The following is a 20,048-nucleotide window of genomic DNA, read 5'->3' as shown; positions in this document are numbered from 1 at the left end:
AGTGCAGCGGGTAAGGAAGATTCTGATTATAAATTGAACATTTGTTCCCAGCCTGGACTCTGGTTCCACCCTCCTTCACTGTAGGGGCCTGTTTAAGATGAACAAGGGTGAGCAGAGGGAGGAAGGTGAGGACAAAGCGAGGCAGGTCGATAAGAACAGAGTGGAGAGGTGGCTCAGGACAGAGTGGGAAGTCAGTGAAGACAGGATGGGGAGGTGGGTGAAGATTGTGGGGGTAGAGGGAAGAGGCAATATTCACCTGTGGCCTCCAGAGATCCCTGAGCGGGCAGGGAATTTGTCCATTTATTGTTGTACTGTGTTCTTCCGAGCGCTTAGTACAGTGCTCGGAACACAGTAAACATTCAATATATACAGCTGAATGAGTGAATGAATGAATGAATGGAGGTCGACAGGGGAAGGATGAAACAGGTGACACCATTTTGGGGGAAAAAGCCTCTCCCCTCTTGCCAGGTGGCCTCTGCCACCAGGCTCCCAGGGATCGGCCATCGCCGGGACCAGGATCAAGGTGGGCTGGCTGGAGGTTCATTTTTGAACCTCGGGTGAGGAGGGTCTGCAGGAAGACTCGGGAGGAGGGTGGGGGTGGGGTGGGGAAGGGGCTTTCACCCCACACTAACCCTCCTGTTGGACCTCACGACTCTTTTCCTGGTACTTTCACAAACACCTCTCCCTCTTTATGTTGAGCTCTTTTTTATGCACGTGTGCACGCAAATGGGCACACACACATAACCCTCCTCCCCAACCCACACCCTCCACCAAGAATTTAATCCACAACTCACCCCCTGCCAAGGCCCAGAGCGGGGGAGGCACAGTGGGAAGGGAGGCAGGGAGGGGCTGAAACCAACCATTTGTATGGATAAAGGAAAAACTGCTGGGAGCCTCCCGCTCTCCGGGGTTGCCGGTGCTCCCCGCTCCGCTGCTCTGCTGCTGCCATCCCAGAGGCCTCGGTGGGCCCCGTCGCCTCTCGAAGGCTCGCTTTGTTCCAGGGATCACAGCAACATAAGGGGACACAAGAGCTGCTTATTCCAGGCCTGCTCACTGGCTGACCTCCGCTCACGCGGGAGTTGGCAGCACAAAGGGGCTCTCTGCGTGTCAAGTGCGCTGGCGGCCACAGCTGCGAGGGAACGTGGGGGCGGGGGGTGCTCCCACCGGTAGGCTGGCGGCTCCCTGGGCAACAGGGCATCACGCCTGGCTTGGAGGGAACCCTCCTGGGCCCCCGGCCCCACTGGCCCTTCTTCACCTATTACCCTTGGCCCCCTTCCCTCCTCTCAGCCCTTTAGGTAAGGCAGCGGGCTGGCTGCTCGCTTCTGGGTCTCTTGGCTCAGAGTCCTGCTCCTGTTCCAGGCCAGGGCTGTTGCCTTAGCCTCCCTCCCCCACATCCCCTGCTCACTTCCTTTGTGCGGTCCCGGGGTTCTGGGCGGCAGAGCTGCCCTGCCACTGGGCAGGCAGTGGGAATGACGCTCGGCTGGCAGTCTCCCCAGTTGCTGACATCACCTCCCCCGCGCCCCCGTGCCCTGTTCCTCCCCCGAGGCAGAGGCTCTGTCCTCGGCCTGCTGCCTTCTGGACCGTCTCCAGCCAGAGCCGTACTCTGTCCAGGGCTTGGAGCTGGGTGAGGGGGAGGGTCAGTGAGGGAGGCAGAGGAAGGCGGGCGGAGGAGGAGGAGGAAGAGGAGGAGCTCAGTTCACCCCCACTCACTTGGCAGAGTGACCTTTATGCTGGCAGAACACCCCACTGGGCCTCCTCAAAGCCTAGTCCAACCTGTACTGACTCTAGGTGAGGGGGAGCGGGCTAAGTTGCAGCTGAGGGAGACAGAGGAAATCCGCATTCCTGGACCAGCTGGGTCACAGGGTCCAGCACAGGCAGGCTGGGGGAACAGAAACTAAGAGAAAAGTGGTAAGCCAATGAGGAACCAATGAAGAAGTTCACACCCTGCTCACTTTATTCACCTAAGGAGCTCCTATCATCTTCTGCTCTCCATGGCCTAATGGAAAGAGCACAGGCCTGGATATCTGAAGACCTGTGTTCGAGTACCGAGTCTGCCACTTGCCTGCTGTGTGACCTTGGGCAATTCACTTAACTTATCTGTGCCTCAGTTTCCTCACCTGCAAGGTGGGGATTAAATTCCTGTTCTCCTTCTTGCTCAGACTGTGAACTCCATATGGGACAGTGACAGAGACAGAAACTGTGCCCGGCCTTACTATATTACACCTACCCCAGCATTAGCACAGTGCTTGGCACATAGCAAGTACTTAACAAATACCTTGGAGAAGCAACATGGCTTAGTGGATAGAGCACAGGTCTGAGCATCAGAAGGATCAGGGTTTTAATCCTGGCTCTGCCACTTGACTGCTCCATGACCTTGAGCAAATCTCTTAATTTTTCTGTGCCTCAGTTACCTCAACTGCGAAATGGGGATTGAGAATACAAGCCCTATGAGGGACAGGGACTGTGTCCAACCTGATTAATTTGTGTCTACTCCAGCGCTTGGAACAGTGCCTGTCACATAGTAAGCACTTAAATACCATAAAACCCCCACAATTATTATAATTACTACTATCAATATTAATAAGAACCATTTCTATGCTGGGATAGATGTAATGCCAAGTGCCAGGAACAGTGTGGGGCTGTTTAGATGGAGAAGGGGTGGATCCTGGAAATGTGCAAGGGAAAACATACATGATTTAGTGGCAAATTGAATACGGGGTTGAAAGATGGGGAGAAAACAAGTATAATGTCAAGGCTGTAGGCTTCAGAGAAGTGGAAGGTGTGAACTGTGAAGGGAAACTGTGATCTCCTGCTGGACAGGAGATCACTGTAGCAAATTTGGTTGATTAGGGTGGTCATGCATTTCTATGGAAAGAGACACTGCAGCATCACCCTTCTGGCAAAGTACCAAACTAGACTTCCTCCCCATGATCTGATGAGAAGACAACCTTAATCGGACAGCAAGAGGAAGGGAGGGGCAGGGAGATGACTCCATCCTGATGCTATTATCTTGCCATATAATTGGCTACACCTGATTGAAAATGGTTGGAAATACCCATTTCATTAAGGTTGCATGACAGTCTGCAGCACTCGGCACTGAGCCCCATGCTCAAATTAGTTTCCTGGCAGATTCTGGGTCAAATCATCTCAAGAGTCTTCAGGGAGAGTCAAGCCCAAACTAGTTCTGGGGAGACGTCTGGACTGACGTCTAGTGAGAGCCAAAAATACTTATGTACCTACCCTGGGCTCTCCTCTCTAGAACCCCTGCCCAACTTCAAGGTTGGCATGGTAGCAGAGCAGACAGAGCTGACCCAGTCCCTCCCATTAGCCCTGTGGAGACAGACTAGCCCATCAAGACTGATTCCTTCATAGCAGCCAAGAGCATTACATGCTCATACTGGGTAGGAAATAGCTATTTGCCAGGCACTGTTCTAAGCACTGGGGTAGATACAAGATCATCAGGTTGGACATTAGCCCTGCTCCCATAGGGCTCAGAGTCTTAATTCCCATTTTAAAGATGAGGGAATTCAGGCACAGCAAAGTTAAATGACTTGGCCAAGATCACACAGCAGACAAGCAGCAGAGCCAGGATTAGAACCCATGACCTTCTGACTCCCAGGCCTGGGCTCAAGCCACTAAGCCATGTTGCTTCTAGAAATGCTGGGAATTACTCTGGGAAGGCATCCCAAAGGAGGTAGGCTTTCAAGAGGGCTGTGGTCTGGTTGATTTGGGGGCAGAAAACAGTACCAAACAAAACAAAACACCGGCCCCTTTTGATAGAGTGTTAATCTTTCAGATTTTGTCTTGTTGAAGTGAACGACCCATCAAGCTTCCCGAGAGATTGAACATGAAGATTCTTTTAAGGTTCCCCAAAGGGAGAAAAAGGCAACAACGGCACATTATTTCCCATTCTCCTCCATGCAAGAGGAGAAAATAAATTGAAATTAACGGCTGACCTGGAACCCGCTTGTCCATGTCTCCTAATTGGAGGAGGGCTTGGCGGGCAGTAAATGCACTTATTTAACCTTTCTTCAAAAAGCTGTGAATATCCAATAATAATAAGTTCGATCTATAAAGGCTTCAAGTCAACATACTCTTTTATACGCAGATCTGTAAGGCAATAAATTTTCAGTGACTTAACGATCAGCTTTGGCTATGAAAGCCAATGTTGTAATTCCCAATTGATTGTAGATGTTAATCTTGCAAGACTCTTGTTCTTACGCTGTGATTTATTAGCTGAATTAATGACAGATTACTTTAAACTGTGCGGGCTGCCGTTTTACACAATATCTCAGAGGCTCTGTCCAATCCAGTCACGCAAAGAAAAAAAAGGGGGAGGGGGTTTTCCTGTGTTAGTGTGTGAGGTGAGGCTACTTAAGATACCTGAGCTAATTTGTCATATAATGCCTTTGAAATGCAGCACTAATTACTCAACAATTAACCCTACGACTGAGCACAGGGAGAGCTGAACAGCAGTACCGTGGTGCTTAGAAATCACACTCAGGTTGCATTCAGTTCATTCACTTTAGAGGGCTTTCCATGGAAACTACTGGGAGATTTTCTCCTCTCCTACTGCTTGGGTTAGACACCTAGAGAGAGTGAGCATCAGATTCCTATTCCACAAGGTAGAGAAGGGAAGAGATAATAATAACAATAATTATGGTATTTGTTAACCACTTACTATGTGCCAGGCACTTTACTAAGCACTGGGGTGGATACAGGAAAATCGGGTTGGGCACAGTCCCTATCCCACAAGAGGTTCACAGTCTCAATCCTCATTTTACAGATGAGGTAACTGAGGCACAGAGAAGTGATGTGACTTGCCCAAGGTCACACAGCAGTCAAGTGGCAGAACCCAAGACCTTCTACATCCCAGGCCTGTGTACTATTCACTATGCCATACTAGAGGGAATGGGGCAGTCTGAGTTTGGGGGTGCCTGGAAATAAAATGGCAATAAAATGAGTGTTCGGGGAGTACATGTTCTTTGACTTCCCTATGATGTTTCTTAGTCTTAGATTAAGAAAGGTGAGGAGAGGGATGGAGTGGCACAAAAGAAGTTGTGGAAGGTAGAAGGAAAAAGGCTGGGGAGATGGAGCTTTATTTATATTTATGTCTGTCTAGCCCTCTAGATTGTAAGATCCTTGAGGGCAGGGAACGTACCTACCAACTCTGTTGCATTGTACTCTCCCAAGTACTTGGTACAATGCTCTGTACACAGAAAATGCTCATAAATATCATCGATTGATTGATTGATCGATCAAAATGGTCATAAATAAGTATAGGGGCCCAGCATATGCAAAATTAGATTGGGCTTAAAAGAAATCAGACTGGGCAAATTTGTTTAAAATTTAACTCACAACCCCAATATTGACCTAGGGTTCTTAAATTACTGTTACCATTTCCCTTTTTGACACCATAGCTGGGCCACAGGAAGATGGTCCAATTCTCTTATACTGTACTCACCCAAGTGCTTAGTACAGTGCTCTGCACACAGTAGGCACTTAATACAAATGATGGATTGATGGCCCATCTCTGTTATACTGTACTCTCCCAAGTGCTTAGTACAGTGCTCTGCACCTAGTAAGTGCTCAATAATATGACTGATTAATGCGTGGACAATGTTGCAGGTTAAGGATTTTTTTTAATAACTATTATTTATTGGGTGCCTAGTACTGACAGGGCTTTTGTTGAGGACAATAAATGACAAGATTGCTGTTCTCAAGAAACTCTTGCAAGATTTGTGGGGTGGTTTACCCTGGGGAATATCTTAGCCACGAAAACTTGAGAATTGGTCCCTTCCTTCAGGAATCTGCTTCAGACATAATAGCATAAGACACACCATAAAGAAAAATGGGGGAATGACAGGAGAAAGAGCAGGATTAATCAGAGGTATTTACTGTGCGCTTAACAGGCAGAGATTCCATCTATGACGTATTGTACTTTACCAGGCACATGGTATAGCACTGTGCATATAGTAGAAGCTCAATGAATAAGATTTCCTGATTGCTGCAACTTGCCTTCGCACAATCCTTCTTCTTTCCAAAAATGGCCAACAAATTCTCCCTGCTGGCCAGCAAGCTTTCCTCCAGGTTCTTGCTGGCCAAGGGTCCGGCCCCTGAAGCAGGGTCAGAAGTCCCACAGCATTATAAGGCGGAGACTGATTTTCACCTGGTGCCATGCTGGATGAGGTTTGACAGCAAGTGATGTCAGTTTTAAATGTTCAAGGCCCAACAGGCCAAACCCTACAGGTTTAGCTTCACAAAAGAGATTAGGGCTATGCTAGTTTCCCATCCAAAGGATCAGGCAGCCTTGCCCTTTGTTCCAAGATTTGACAACTTAGCTGTTTCCAAAGTTAGTAAATGGCTTTTTCTTCCTAAGCTTCAGGAATCCATGCTGGAAGAGAAGCACGGCCTAGTGAGAAGAGCCACAGGACCATAAATCCCGAGACCTGGGTTTTAATCCCAGCTTTGCCATGTGCTGGCTGCGTGACTTTGGGGAAGGTGCTTAACCACTGGGTCCCTGCTTCCCCAAAAGTGAAATGGGAATTAAATACCTGTTTGTTTGGCTTTGTTTTTTTAAAAGGTACTTGTTAAGCACTTACTATGTTCCAGGCACTATTCTAAGCACTGGGGTAGACACAAGGACTCAGGTTGGACACAGTCCATGCCCCACATGGGGCTCACAGCCCTAATCTCCATTTTGCAGATGAGGCAATTGAGGCACAGAAAAGTGAAGTGACTTGCCCAGGGTTACACAGCAGAAAAGTGGACTAGATGATGCAGACTGTGAGCCCCATGTGGGACATGAACTGTGCCTGATCTGATTGTCATATTTAACCCAGCACTGAACACAGTGCCCCAAGCACTGATAGTAAGAATTTACCAAATACTACAGTTAGTATAATTATTACAAAGTGAGCACAAACTTGCTGTCTTGTCAGGCTTCCATAGAAGGCACAAGGAAGGAATGATCCAGCAGAAGCGGGCAAAGGCCAAGTGAAAGCAGCATGGCTTAGTAGACAGAAACAGAGCCTGGGAATCAGAAAGACCTGGGTTCTTGTCTGCTGGTGACCTTGGGCAAGTCACTTAACTTCTCTATGCCTCGGCCACCTTATCTTTAAAATGAGGATTAAGATCGTGAGCCCCACATGGGACGTGGACTGTGCCCAATCTGATTATCTTGTATCTACACCAGCGCTTAGTACAGTGTCTATCACAGAGTAAGCACTTAACAAATACTTGGAAAAAAAAGCAGGAGGTTATTGAACATGTGCCATGTTCCAACTGATGGGGAAAGAGTCACTTTTGTACTCCCCAAGAGCACAGGATAGTGCCCACACCAAGTGGGCACTTAATCAGTGCTCCTCCTACTGATGAGCTTGTGGGGTCCAGGGGACCCCGGAGAAGAGATGCAGTCTAGCCCCGGCCACCTGCCGCCGGCCAGACATCTTCCCAAGTCTCTGAATTACAGCTGTTATCTGGTCCAGCTTGGAACAAGCTTTTCTCTCCCATTGTACAGTAATTACTGGTGCGCTGCCAAGGAACTTCACACTTTAATTGTGCTACTAATTTGAGACAAAGGGAGAGGAAGAGAAAGAGTGAGACAGGCACACATGAATGGATAGGCCCAAGCAGCAGAAAGCATTGAAAACTGAATGGCCCAGGTCCTTCCTGCAGGAACCCATTGGTTGTAGCAGATGAATTAGTTAATTCTAGAATTTCTAGCAGGGCTTTCCAAGGGGGCACCAGCTCAGGCTTCTCCCTCTAGATGTAACAGCTCTGAAACCATTCTAGACTTGGCTGGGTACCCCTTTAGCACTTTGATGCTCAACCCAGCCCCACAATACTTATATAAATATTCTTATACTCTATCTCCCCCTCCCTAATCTACTTTAATGTCTGTCGTCCCCCGTAGACTGTAAGATCCTTTCTGGCAGTCAGTCAAACATATTTACTGTGCACTTACTATGCAGAGCTCTGTACTAAGTTCCTGGGTGAGTACAATATAACAGTAACCAGACAAATTCCCTACCCACAAGATAGAGGGGGAGAGATCGTGTCTACCAACTCTGTTGCACTTTATTTTCCTGAAGCAGCATGGCATAGTGGATGGAGCATGGGCCTGGGAGTCGGAAGGTCATGGGTACTAATCCCAGCTCTGCCACTTGTCTGCTGTGTGACCTTGGGCAAGTCACTTCACTTCTCTGGGTCTCAGTTCCCTCATCTGTAAAATGGGGAGTGAGACTGTGAGCTCCACGTGGGACAGGGACTGTGTCCAAACTGACTTGCTCGTTTCCACCTAGCACTTAGTACAGTGTCTGGCACATAGTAAGTGCTTAACAAATACTATAATTATTATTACTGTTATCATTACAGTCTTCAGCACACAGTAAGCACTTTCATGAATACCACTGATTGATAGAGAAGTCTTCTCTACCTCTCCCAGAAAGACATTTTTTGCACTTCAATGGTTCTTCCTAGCAACTGGAGACAAAGTCAGCTCGGCTGAAGTATGGTTGAGCTCCCCCACAGCACATCTGGAGATTGTCCGGGTGTCTTGTGAGGTAAACTGCACTTTTCCAGGGTAGGGAATGAGCAGCACTGATCAGCTACAAACTACATCCCCTTAGTGATATCAAAATAATCCACCAATAGCATGAGGCTCCATCCCTGAGAATTCGGCTAAGGGATTGACATACTGAGAATTTGGCTCTGCTCAGAAATTCAGGCAATCCATCAATGGTATTTACTGAGCACTTACTGTGTACAGAACACTGTACTAAGATCTTGAGAAAGTATGATACAATAGAATTGGTAGACATAATCTTGGCCCTCAAGGAGCTGGGGAGAATGGGGAGCAGCACTAACAGGATTCAAGATACTTCAATTCTCCTAAACCCCTTGAGGGTATTTGGGCAGTCCCTCAGAGATCACTGCAGCCCAGCACTAGTTTACACTGCTTCACTGGGTAGAGAAGCTGAGCTGCCCTTGGCATATTGAGGTAGCATTTTTGCACAACATGACGGGGGAAAGAGCAAACGATGTTAATGAATCTTCTGCAAATTCCAGGCACTGACAAGGGGGCCTTAGAGTTAAAAATGATTTGGGACAGTTTTTAATTGGGGAGGAAAATGATTACTTCACAAAGGATTGGTTTTAACTCAGCAAGTTCAATATTATTCTTCCTGTGGGCACCTGGCCCCAAAAGAGGTTTCAACCAATTCAGATTCTGATTCCCCCTCCACTCCAACCCATACATGTGTGTATCTCTCTCTCTCATACACACACACACACACACACACACACACACAAGTGTATACCCATCTTCTCTGTAATGCAGTGGAAATTTACCTTCCAACTGTGGGAGCTGAATGAGCAAGAGCTGCACTTAATGGTGTGTGGAAGCAAAACACGTAAGCTTAAATTCCCGCTATAATCCTGCAAAGTGGTGAGGTGGGTATGATCTTTTCAATCCTTTGCAGTAAAAATTACTATTGTATTTTTGCGCAGAAAAGTCTAGGCCAGTTATGGCTAATTTCACTTCTCTCGCTCTCTCTTTTTTATGATATTTGTTAAATGCTATGTGTCAGGCACTGTTTTAAGCACTGAGATCGATACCAGGTAATCAAGTTGAATATAGTCCATGTCCCACATGGGATTTACAGTCTTCATCCCCATTTCACTGATGAGGTAACTGAGATACAGAGAAGTGAGGTGATTTGCCCAAGATCACATAGCAGATAAGTGGTAGAGCCAAGATTAGAACCCAGGTACTTCTGACTCCCAGGTTCATGCTCCATCCATCCGTGTTGCTCTCCCTCTCTTTCAGGATCTTGTTTTAGTTTCACATTTTCCCAACTAGGATGTGGAACACCAGGAATGTGTTTTCCTTCCCTAAATACCTCCTTTACATCCAGAATACAGGTGGGAATTTCAGGAGAGGAGGCAGGGAGAGCAAGCAAGACTCAGGAGTGACAGGGGAGATTTTAGAAGAAACAGATCAGAAATATTTGCCTCAGTCCAACAGTCCCACATGTACAAATCCATAATATAGTTTCATATCTGTCTCCCCTTCTAGACTGAAAGCTCGCTGTGGGCAGGGAACATGTCTACCAACTCTATTATATTTTACTCACCCCCCTCCCCGACCACAGAATTTAGGATAGTGTTCTGCACACAATAACTACTCCCTAAATCTTTTTCCAGTTTTGCAAGGAAATTCTCTGATCCTGTCACATTCCTTGATTTGTTTCCACCACCCCAAATTGTGTCATTCAAAAGCTATTCTCAGTGCTGATGAATATAGTGACCTCTGGGTTCTGTTCACTTATCCACTTCTGCCTGCCTCCCCCTTTAGCCTAAGACCTCCATGAGGGCAGGGGCCATGTCTTTAATAATTGTGGCATTTGTTAAAGGCTTACTATGCACCAGGCACAGTATTAAGCATTGGGTGGATACAAGCAAATGGGGTTGGGCACAGTCCCTGTCCCAGATGGGGCTCACAGTCTTAATCCCCATTTTAAAGATGAGGTAACTAAGGAGCAGAGAAGTGAAGTGACTCACCCAAGGTTATACAACAGACAAATGGAGCAGCTGGGATTAGAACTCAGGTTCTTCTGACTCCAAGGCCCATGCTCTATCCACAAGGCCAAGCTGCTTCTCACTAGGCTTTATTGTACTGTTCTCTCCCAAGCACATTCTCTGCAATGTGTAGGCTCCTGGTTAATAAAGAGTTGGACACCTGGGAGGAGCATTCTTATAGATTGTATACTTGTGGGCCAGGAGAGTGTTTACCTACTTTGTTGTATTGGACTCTTCCAAGAGTTTAGTACAATGCTCTGCTCACAGTAAGCCCTCAATGAATACCACTGATTGATTGATTGTTTGAGCAAGGTTGGAAATCCCGCCCTAAAGACTATAGGGATAAAAGCTAGATGCTTTCTTTGGAAACCTATGAAGGCATTGGCCCGGGTCTTTTCCAAGGGGCTGGCAAACTCTGTTGATCTCAAAACTGCAGGATTGGCTAATCCTAGGGGCAGCGCTTGAGACTTTGAACTTCTAGGCCTTTTTCTGATATTGGCAAACCATATCTACCATGACCATCGTAATCTGCAGGAGCGATACACTGGGAATTAATTAGGCAGATTCTAAAGGGTACACGTGACTGCTTGCTGTCACTGCTTGGACCCCAACTTTGAGCTTGGCAGAGGAAAGGGGTTGTAGAAATTCAAGAGACTTTGTGAACATCAATATTGGCATTATTCCCGGGGCTGCTGGAGACAGCTGAGAGCCTCTTGAGGAATTCTGGGGAGCCAAGGTTCTTGGATGATGGCTCTAGTTTTCCCACTGAAGCCGCTAAGCAGTCTCGGTTTTCCCCCATCTGACAAATGAGTTTCCCACAAATGCTAACTCTTCACAAAATGCTGGGATCATGGGGTTTTATCATGAGTGGTCTGAATTGAGAATCAGAAAACTAGGCAACTGGTCCTAGTTCTCCTCCTGGATTTATGGTCCTGGGCCTCAGTTTCCCCAGGAAAAGAAGGATGTGATAATACAGCTACTCCCCAACCCAGGAGGAAACATGCTACCAAAAGACTCCCCCAAAATGGAGCAACCACTTTACGAGCACAATGGGAGACGGCTTAGGGTGTGAGTGCCCCCAAAGGGCTTGAAGGTTCCCAGGTAAGGTCTCTGATTACACCCCTGCAACCTCCAGCCTTCCTGACTCTCCTTCCCCCAGCCTCCCCAGGGCTGTTCTCTGGCCACGCTGACAGCCCTGCCGCCACACCACCATCATGGCTCGCCCCCAACCACCTCCAGCTGCCATCCATCATTTACAGGGTCCATCCCTTCCATCACTGACGGGGTCTGTATATAACAGATACAGAGCCCAACTGCCTCATAATGAAATGGAAGGAACTAATTTTGGGATCCTTTGCTGTCAGGAAGTTCTTTGTCAGGATGTCTTTTGGAAGAGGCCTAAATTACACAGTAGTGTAGAGACACTCTCCACCAAAGGGAGGCTCTGGTCAAAAAGGAGTTGATTGTAAAGAGGTGCCATCCTAGCCCTCTTTGAGGTTTCATATATAAGATCATTGGGAATTACCTCACACATCTTTGCTGGCAGCATTTCACCAAACAAAACTTGGAAGAAAAACTGCATGGGCTTTTGAACCATATCCCACAGCAAGAATAACCTTCAATTCTAATTAAGGGCTCCTTCACTCATGCCACAGAAAGTCTATTACAGCTGCTTTGTCACCGGGCATTATCATTTCCACTTACTTAGCACATCACTCAATGGCCAGGAAGCAGGCCCTCCGGGCCTGGTCCTCTCCAGGGCAGACAAGGCCTCGGGATGCGGAGAGTAATTAAGGTCAAACCAGCGGAGAGAACAGAGCTTTGGGTGGGATCCACTCCTCCCCCAACCCCACCGCCACCCCTACCTCGCCAACAAATGCTCATTTTTTCCCTCCTCTGAATGAAGCCCAGCTGCCAAAATGTTAATTCCTTCTCACAGGATCAGAGCTGAAATGTTAGAAATAATTTGTTAACCAAACCAAAGGGGCCACTGAACAACATTATGACAGCTGCTGGGATAGATGAACACCCTGGTTATTTTATAATCCTGTTCCTTTCCCTTCAATGGGCAGGGAACGAAGTCTGAAGGGACAGGGGAAGGGGGAGAAGGGGAGGATGAGGTGCTGAACCAGAAAGTTCAGGTAGAAGATGGGCACCATTCTTTCTGTCTCCTTTAACAAATCTTTATCTTTGGGTGGATATTGCTGTCCTCTGAAAGGCTGGGTCATCATAATTCTGTAAAGGAATCAATCAATGGAATTTATTGAACACTTGCCATGTGCAGAGCACTGTACTAAGCTCTTGGGAGAGTACCACAGAGTTGGTAGACATGTTCTCTACCCACAGTGGTGCCTTTCATTTAGAATAAAAATAATCACTGTGGAATCTTCCCTTCCCTTCCCATCCCCACAGCACTGTACTCGTCCGCTCAACTGTATATATTTTCGTTACCCTATTTATTTTGTTAATGAATTGTACATTGCCTTGATTCTATTTAGTTGCCATTGTTTTTACGAGATGTTCTTCCCCTTGACTCTATTTATTGCCATTGTTCTTGTCTGTCCATCTCCCCCGATTAGACCGTAAGCCCGTCAAACAGCAGGGACTGTCTCTATCTGTTGCCGACTTGTTCATCCCAAGCGCTTAGTACAGTGCTCTGCACATAGTAAGCGCTCAATAAATACTATTGAATGAATGAATCTGTAGTGCTTCCTATGTGCCAAGCATTGTGTCCAGCCCTGGGGTAGAGACAGGGTAGAGTCCCTGTCCCTCAAGGGGTTCCCAGTCTAAGGGGGATGGAGAATTTGTATTTAATCCCCATTTTACAGATAAGACTGAGGCCCATGCAGGTTAAATGACTTGCCCAAGGTGACAGCAGGCAGATGGCTGAGCCAGGATTAGAAGTGAGGTCTCCTGAAGTCCACACCTGTGCTGTTTCCACTGGGATAAACTGCTTCTTCATCATGCTTCATACACCTTTTCTAATAATATACAGTTATGCATTTAAGTGCATGTTTAGCTGGAAACAGTAACTCCAGTGGAAACTCCACCCTCATGTTGAAGACCATATCAACTACCATTTCCAGGCTGCAGCCTAATCCTTAAATATTAGGGATGAGGAGGAAGAAGGGACAGAGATAATGGAGGTGGGAAGGAGAGGCTAGGACAGGTCTCCAAAAGAAACTGGCCCAGCTAGTTTTTAAAAGTGATAGTACTTCAAGTGACATTGCAAACAAAATCCCATTTTAAAATGTGTATTTAAACATTCAATTAAATATTTTAAAGAAGGCTCATCTATGCAAGATCTGCTCAGTTGGGGTCAGGCTGGGGGAGGGGCAGTATCTCACAGGTTCAGGAGATGTGTTCATTTCAGTGAACCTTTTAAAGTAGTGGGTCCTGTAATTTCAGCTCTGCTGAGTGCTTCTGGACTTGGTTTAATAACAACTCCTATGCCTGGAGAGGAAGCCGGGTCATTTCTGAATAGCCTTTTATAATCCTGGCAAAGAACAGTTCTGAGTCACTGCGTGTGTGTGTGTGCGCGCGCGTGCATGCATGCCCGCAATAGCTCACGTATACCCATCTCTTCTTTTGTAATCAGTCCACTGGCCCCAATTCATTCCACATTGTCACAAGCTAGTGTTTGTCACATCACGATTCAGCCTGAAGGAAGCCATTGTGATGTCAGAAACATCAGACTGTGGCATCACCGAGTGTCTTAGTCACAAGGAACAGGCAGATTCTCAAGAACAAACATAAATGAGTTAGTCATTGTACACCAGGGAAAGAGGGCTGCAGGCTTTGGAGAAGGTGGTTTAATTGGGGTTCAGAGAAAATGGCTCTGTTGCGGTGGGTAAAACGTTTGGTGACAAATAATAATTCTGAATCTAACTTGGACTTGGACATTTCAAAAACACCAGTGGGGAAAAGGCACGGTTCTCAGTCCTTAAGACTCACAAGACACAAAATAATCATGATAACAATAATACTAATGATAATGCTGGTATTTAATGAACACTTGTAATGTGCCAAGCACCTTTTTAGACTCTGGGGTAGGCACAAGATAATCTGGTCATACACAGTCCCTGTTCCTCATGGGACTCACAACCTAAGAGGAAGGGAGAACAGATATTGAATCCTCATTTCAGAGATGAGGAAACTGAGACACAGAGACATTGTCCAAGGTCACTCACAGGCAAAGGGCAGAGACAGGGTTAGAACCCAGTTCTTCTAACTCCCAGGCCCGAGCTCTTTCCATTAGGCCATGTTGCTTCTCCTAACTCTATCATTCCTTTCCTCACCCCCAGATGCATTTTCTGTGTGAGGAAAGAAATCAGCTTTGCCAGTTGGATGACAGATGTACATGATAAGAGCCGAAATGAAATTTCACAGACACCCACTCATCTGAGGACCAAATGTCATGCTTAGAAATAAGAGGATCTTTGGTAAAGAACCTGGCTGAAGTGGATGTAGTGGTGTCTAGAGAAGGAGGGCATCAATCAGAAGCCCTTCTTAAAGGACAATAGGGTAGAAAAATGGGAACCAGAAGATCCTAACTAGAGACTGTAAGGTCCTCTAGGTGTAAGCTCTTTGTGGTCAGGGAACATAGCTTCCAACTCTGTTATATTGTACTCTCTCAACTGCTTAGTACAGTGCTCTGCACAAGGTAGGCACTCAATAAATATCACTGATTGTCAGCTCAGCTTTCCTCATAATGAGGAAAATGTACCTGCATTTCTCCCCATCACCCCACGATTACTTTCTTACATTCACAAGTATCTGTAATAACGAACCCTACTTTGATAAAATGAGATCAAAAGGGGAATGGGAAAGAAAGAGATAGCTATAAAGGAAGCTGTGAACTGAAAGAAAATGGAGAACATGAAGAACAAAAATATTTGGGTTTTCCCAAGGAAAACAGTTTTCTAAGGAGAAGAAAAGTCAAGAAAGTTAACTCTGGGCATTTTACAATTTCCATCCAGCCTTCAGCTGAATCCACCCATTCATCATGTCAAGCAATCTTGCTGAAGACAGGAGAAAAATCCAGGAGAGTCTTGTATTGTGTTTGGTGGACAAAGAGTTGTGGGGGGAGGGTGGCAGGGAAGGAGGTGGAGATGAGGTAGGAGAAGTCTTTCATTTTTGGTCATGCTACAGGGAAGGGAAGCTGGGAGTTTTGCTACTCACTGTCTCGTCCTTGTCCTTTGGCTCAGGCCCTACCTTCTGTCTGGGACTCCCTCGCCCTCACATCCAGCAGACCACTGCTGTCCCCATCAGGAAGCTCTCCCCCCTTCAAAACCTTATTAAAGGCACATCTCCTCCAAGACACCTTCCCTGACTAAACCCTCCTCTCCTCTTCTCCCACTCCCTTCTGTGCTGCTTTCATTTGCTCCTTCATTCATCCTCCCTCCCATCCCCATAGCATACATGTATTATTATTATTAATGCCGTCGAGTTGTTTCCGATTCATAGCGACTCCATGGATCGCCGGGGAAAGAAAGAGCAGTTAAGATCTTGAAACAATTTAGTGTCACAGAGGTGAAAAAGCAGAGGAATACTTAGGCTTTGGGGAATTTAACAGATTCTCTGATCGGCAATCGGATTATCTGAGGGTTTACAGACAAGAACACTTCTAGAGAAGGGACATGACCCCAGATAAAGCTCTAAAAATCTGCAGAGGAGAAAAAACTGCAAGCCTCTAGCCATCAAGTTACAGATTCACAAAAGGACTTCCCATGCACTAGGCAGAGGGAATCTGAGCAGAAAAGCCCATGGAAAACACTCATCAAGAGGGAGAGGTATTGCAGATTAGCACATGACAGGAGTGGAAGGCAGAACTGGTCCCACACTGGGTTGGGCATTCAATCAAAGGCATAATTTCTGAAGCACTTAGTACAGTACTCTGCATATAATAAGCACTCAATAAATTGACTGACTGATTTACTGAATGCTTAATGTGTCCTCTAGACTGGGCAGGGAATGTTTCTGCCAACTCTGATGTACTGCATCCTCCCAAGTGCTTAGTACAGTGCTCTACACATAAGTGCTCAATAAATACCACTGATTGATTGTATGCAGACTGTACTGAGGCCTTGGGAAAGTACAGTGCAACACAGTTGGTAGACTCAATCCCTGCCCACAAGAGAGATTACAGTCTAGAGGAGGAGACTGCATCAAACTAGTAAATACCACTGAACTTCCACTTTAAAAGGAGGATTAGGGGAGGATGGGGGCGGAATCCACTGAAGAATTAGTGAGAGAGACTGTGCATGTTCAGGGATCCAAGAATTCATTAAAACAGGACGTGGGTCTTCGGGTTAATATTTTGCCATTGTGAGACTACAGAAGATGCGGTTCCTTATATAAAATGAAACCAAAACTGGATCCAAACAGCATAAAAATATCTGGCTTTTGGGGAACAAACATACCCAGGAAAGAAAAAACACCACATACAAGCTTCTTGGCCTAAGGACATGCTTCCGATCATTGCGGGCAGAGAACGTGTCTGTTTATTGTTACATTGTACTCCTCCAAGAGTTTAGTACAGTGCTCTGCACACAGAAAGTGCTCAATAAATACGTGTGAATGAATGAGAGGCCTAATCCTCAAGTTTTCACCCTTCAAGACCATGCTGACCTAGAGCACAGGCTGTTTGTTGTAGAATACAAAGATTTCTCTCAAGGCCTATAGCCCATCTGCCAGAAGGGCATGCAAGTCAAATCCATAACAAAAGTCCTTTGCTCCTCATGATAAACTTCAGACAGCTGGGTGAACTCAGGAGTTCAACCCTGCAGCAGATTTGAGACCTGCTGTACCAATGAGGAGGATAAGGAGGATGGCCGGAGTCAAAATGATTATTCAACAAAGGAAAGGAGATGCTTCTGTAGGAACTTCAGTTAGGACTACAGAACTTGAGGGGTAAAAGAAAAATTTAGAGGCTCCCAAGGGAAGGATTCTGTTCATAGTTTTCAATTCTTGGAACTGAATCGCATTTTGCCATTTAGGGTTGGTTATTTATGTGTTGCTGTTGCCAGGAGTAAATGCTCCAGTGTTAAAAAAGGAAAATATAGCAATGTTAATACAATATTTAGAGGCATTCTCTCATTCACCCCTCATATTCGCTCCATTGCCAAATCAGTTCTCCAGGATCTGCCCCTACTTCTCCATTCAAAGGATCATCATCCCAGTCTGGGCACTTGTCACATCCCAGCATGACTGCTATACTATCTCCCAGCCTCTCCTTTCTTCAATTGATATTTCATTCTCAATTGATTCTGCCCGAAATCATTTTTCTCAAACGCCATTCTGCACACATCTCTCCATTCCTCAAAAATTTCGAATGGTTGCCCATTCCTCTCCCATCAACAGAATCTCCTATCAGCTTCAAAGCTCTCCATTAGTTCACTCCCCCATCTCTCCATCCACTCTCTTCTCCCACTTCACCCCAGCTCTCATTCTTTGTTCCTCTCATGCTCACCCATCCTCTGTTCCTTGTCTTTCCAGCAGCAACCTCTTGCTCAGGCCTACTCACTACCTGGAACTTCTAACTCTTTGATAGCTGATTGACCATGGTTCTCCCCATCTTCAAAACCTTTCTGAAACTGCTCCTCTTCCAGGAGGTTGTCCCTAATTAATTTCTAAACTCCATACCCTAGAGTCCTTCAACTGCCATTTTGGTACCTCCACACTACCTAAGCACTCACAACCCCCTGTACCAGGTAATCAATTGTAGCTATTGAGCACTGCCTGTACTAAGTGCTTGGGAATGTGGATGTCCATAACTGCCCACAACTAGCTTAGAGTCTAGAGGGAGCTACCATTTACATATATATTCTACATACTCTATTGCTTCTTCCTTCTGCCATTTGTGCATCTCTCCCACCAGACTATAAGCATCTTGGGAGCCCAGATGATGCTTATGAATCCCACTATTCTCTCCCAAGTGCTCACCATAGTGCTCTTCAATCAGTAGGTGCCTGATGACACTGGCTGCTTGATTATACAGTATTCACAGCATAATGGATAGAGCACAGGCCTGGGAGTCAGAAGGTCATGGGCTCTAATCCTGGTTCTGCCACTTGTCTGCTGGGCAAGTCACTTCACTTCTCTGGCTCTTCTATAAAATGGGGATTGAGATGGACAAGGACTGTGTCCAACCCAATTTGCTTGTATTCGCCCCAGTGCTTAGCACAGTGCCTGACATATAGTAAGCACTTAACAAATACCATTATTATTATTGTTATTCAAGTAGCAGCTTTAAGATGATTCCTAATCAAACGACAACTCACTTTCTCCTGAGCTTGTTCACATGGGTTCACTGGACTGGTCATCCTGACTTCTTCCCATTATTCACCCCCCCATCACTTCTGCATAGATCTGTAATTTATTTATATTAAAGTCTGTCTCCCCCTCTAGACTGTAGGTTCATTGTGGGCAGGGAAGGTGTCTATTTATTGTTACACTGTACTGTCCCAAATGCTTAGTACAATGCTTTGCAAACAGTAAGTGGTCAATAAATACAACTGAATTCATGAATGAATGACTGCAAGCTTATTATGGGCAGGGAATGTCTATCAACTTTGTTGTACGGTATTCTCCCAAGGGCTCAGTACAGTGCTGAGCACAATGCGCTCCATAAATATACTGATTGACTGATAGGAGGAGGAGGACAAACAAGAGGAATCAGCATGGGAGAAGAAGGAGGTATAAATACAGGAAGAAGCAGCAGAAGGTGACAGCAGAGGCAGAGGAGGTGACAGTGGAAGAGGAGGGGACAGCAGAAGCAAAGAAAGAAGAGAAAGAGGAAAAAGACAAGGAGATGCAGCTAGAAAGTGAAATTTGACGGCTCCCTGTCTGAATACAATACACAGCTGATTACTCAGACACTAAAGACTTGTCAACATTTGCCCATTTACTCTAAAGCTCACCCTGGCTGGGAACTGCTGGGTCCCACCCACCTGAAGAACCTGCTTTAATCGACAGATTCTTCAGATTATGCTGTTCCCTCTCACTCTGATATTCACCCTACCAGTCCCGCAACACTTACATATATATCCTTATAGTCTCTATATGTAATTTATTTTAATGCTTGACACCCCCTTGCAGACTGTAAACTCCTTGTGGGCAAAGATCATGTCTAGCAACTTGATTGAATTGTACATTCTGAAATGAAGTACAGTGCACTGCACACAGTATGTGCTCAAAAAATACCATTGATTGACATGTCAGATGGCATAAAAGTTGCTGTCCTCTTTACTTCCATGAGTACCTATAATTACTGAGCTCTAAGATCATTATGGGAACATCATGGGAATAGAAAGAAAATGTTCAGCATATGCACTGATTAGCAAGCTTAGAGCACATCTGTGGAATCATTTCACCGTTCAGGGAAAAAGCACCTGGTCTTTCTTCTAATGCACTTTCTTGTTGGGTCAACGAGGCCCTAGTCTGAGGGCAGATCATTTTTGAATTGT

General features: G+C 46.0%; 1 protein-coding gene across 10 annotated transcripts in view; it reads right to left on the bottom strand.

Annotated features, from left to right (window-relative positions):
- FBRSL1 (fibrosin like 1) overlaps positions 1 to 20,048 on the bottom strand; it is a 736,960-nt gene that overhangs the window by 563,704 nt on the left and 153,208 nt on the right. The gene's annotated exons all lie outside the window — the stretch shown is intronic.

This window comes from Ornithorhynchus anatinus, chromosome 2, assembly GCF_004115215.2.
Source record: "Ornithorhynchus anatinus isolate Pmale09 chromosome 2, mOrnAna1.pri.v4, whole genome shotgun sequence".
NCBI classification, from domain to species: Eukaryota; Metazoa; Chordata; class Mammalia; order Monotremata; family Ornithorhynchidae; genus Ornithorhynchus; species Ornithorhynchus anatinus.
The sequence above is the reverse complement of the archived record's forward strand: the minus strand, read 5'-3'. Positions and strand labels throughout refer to the sequence as shown.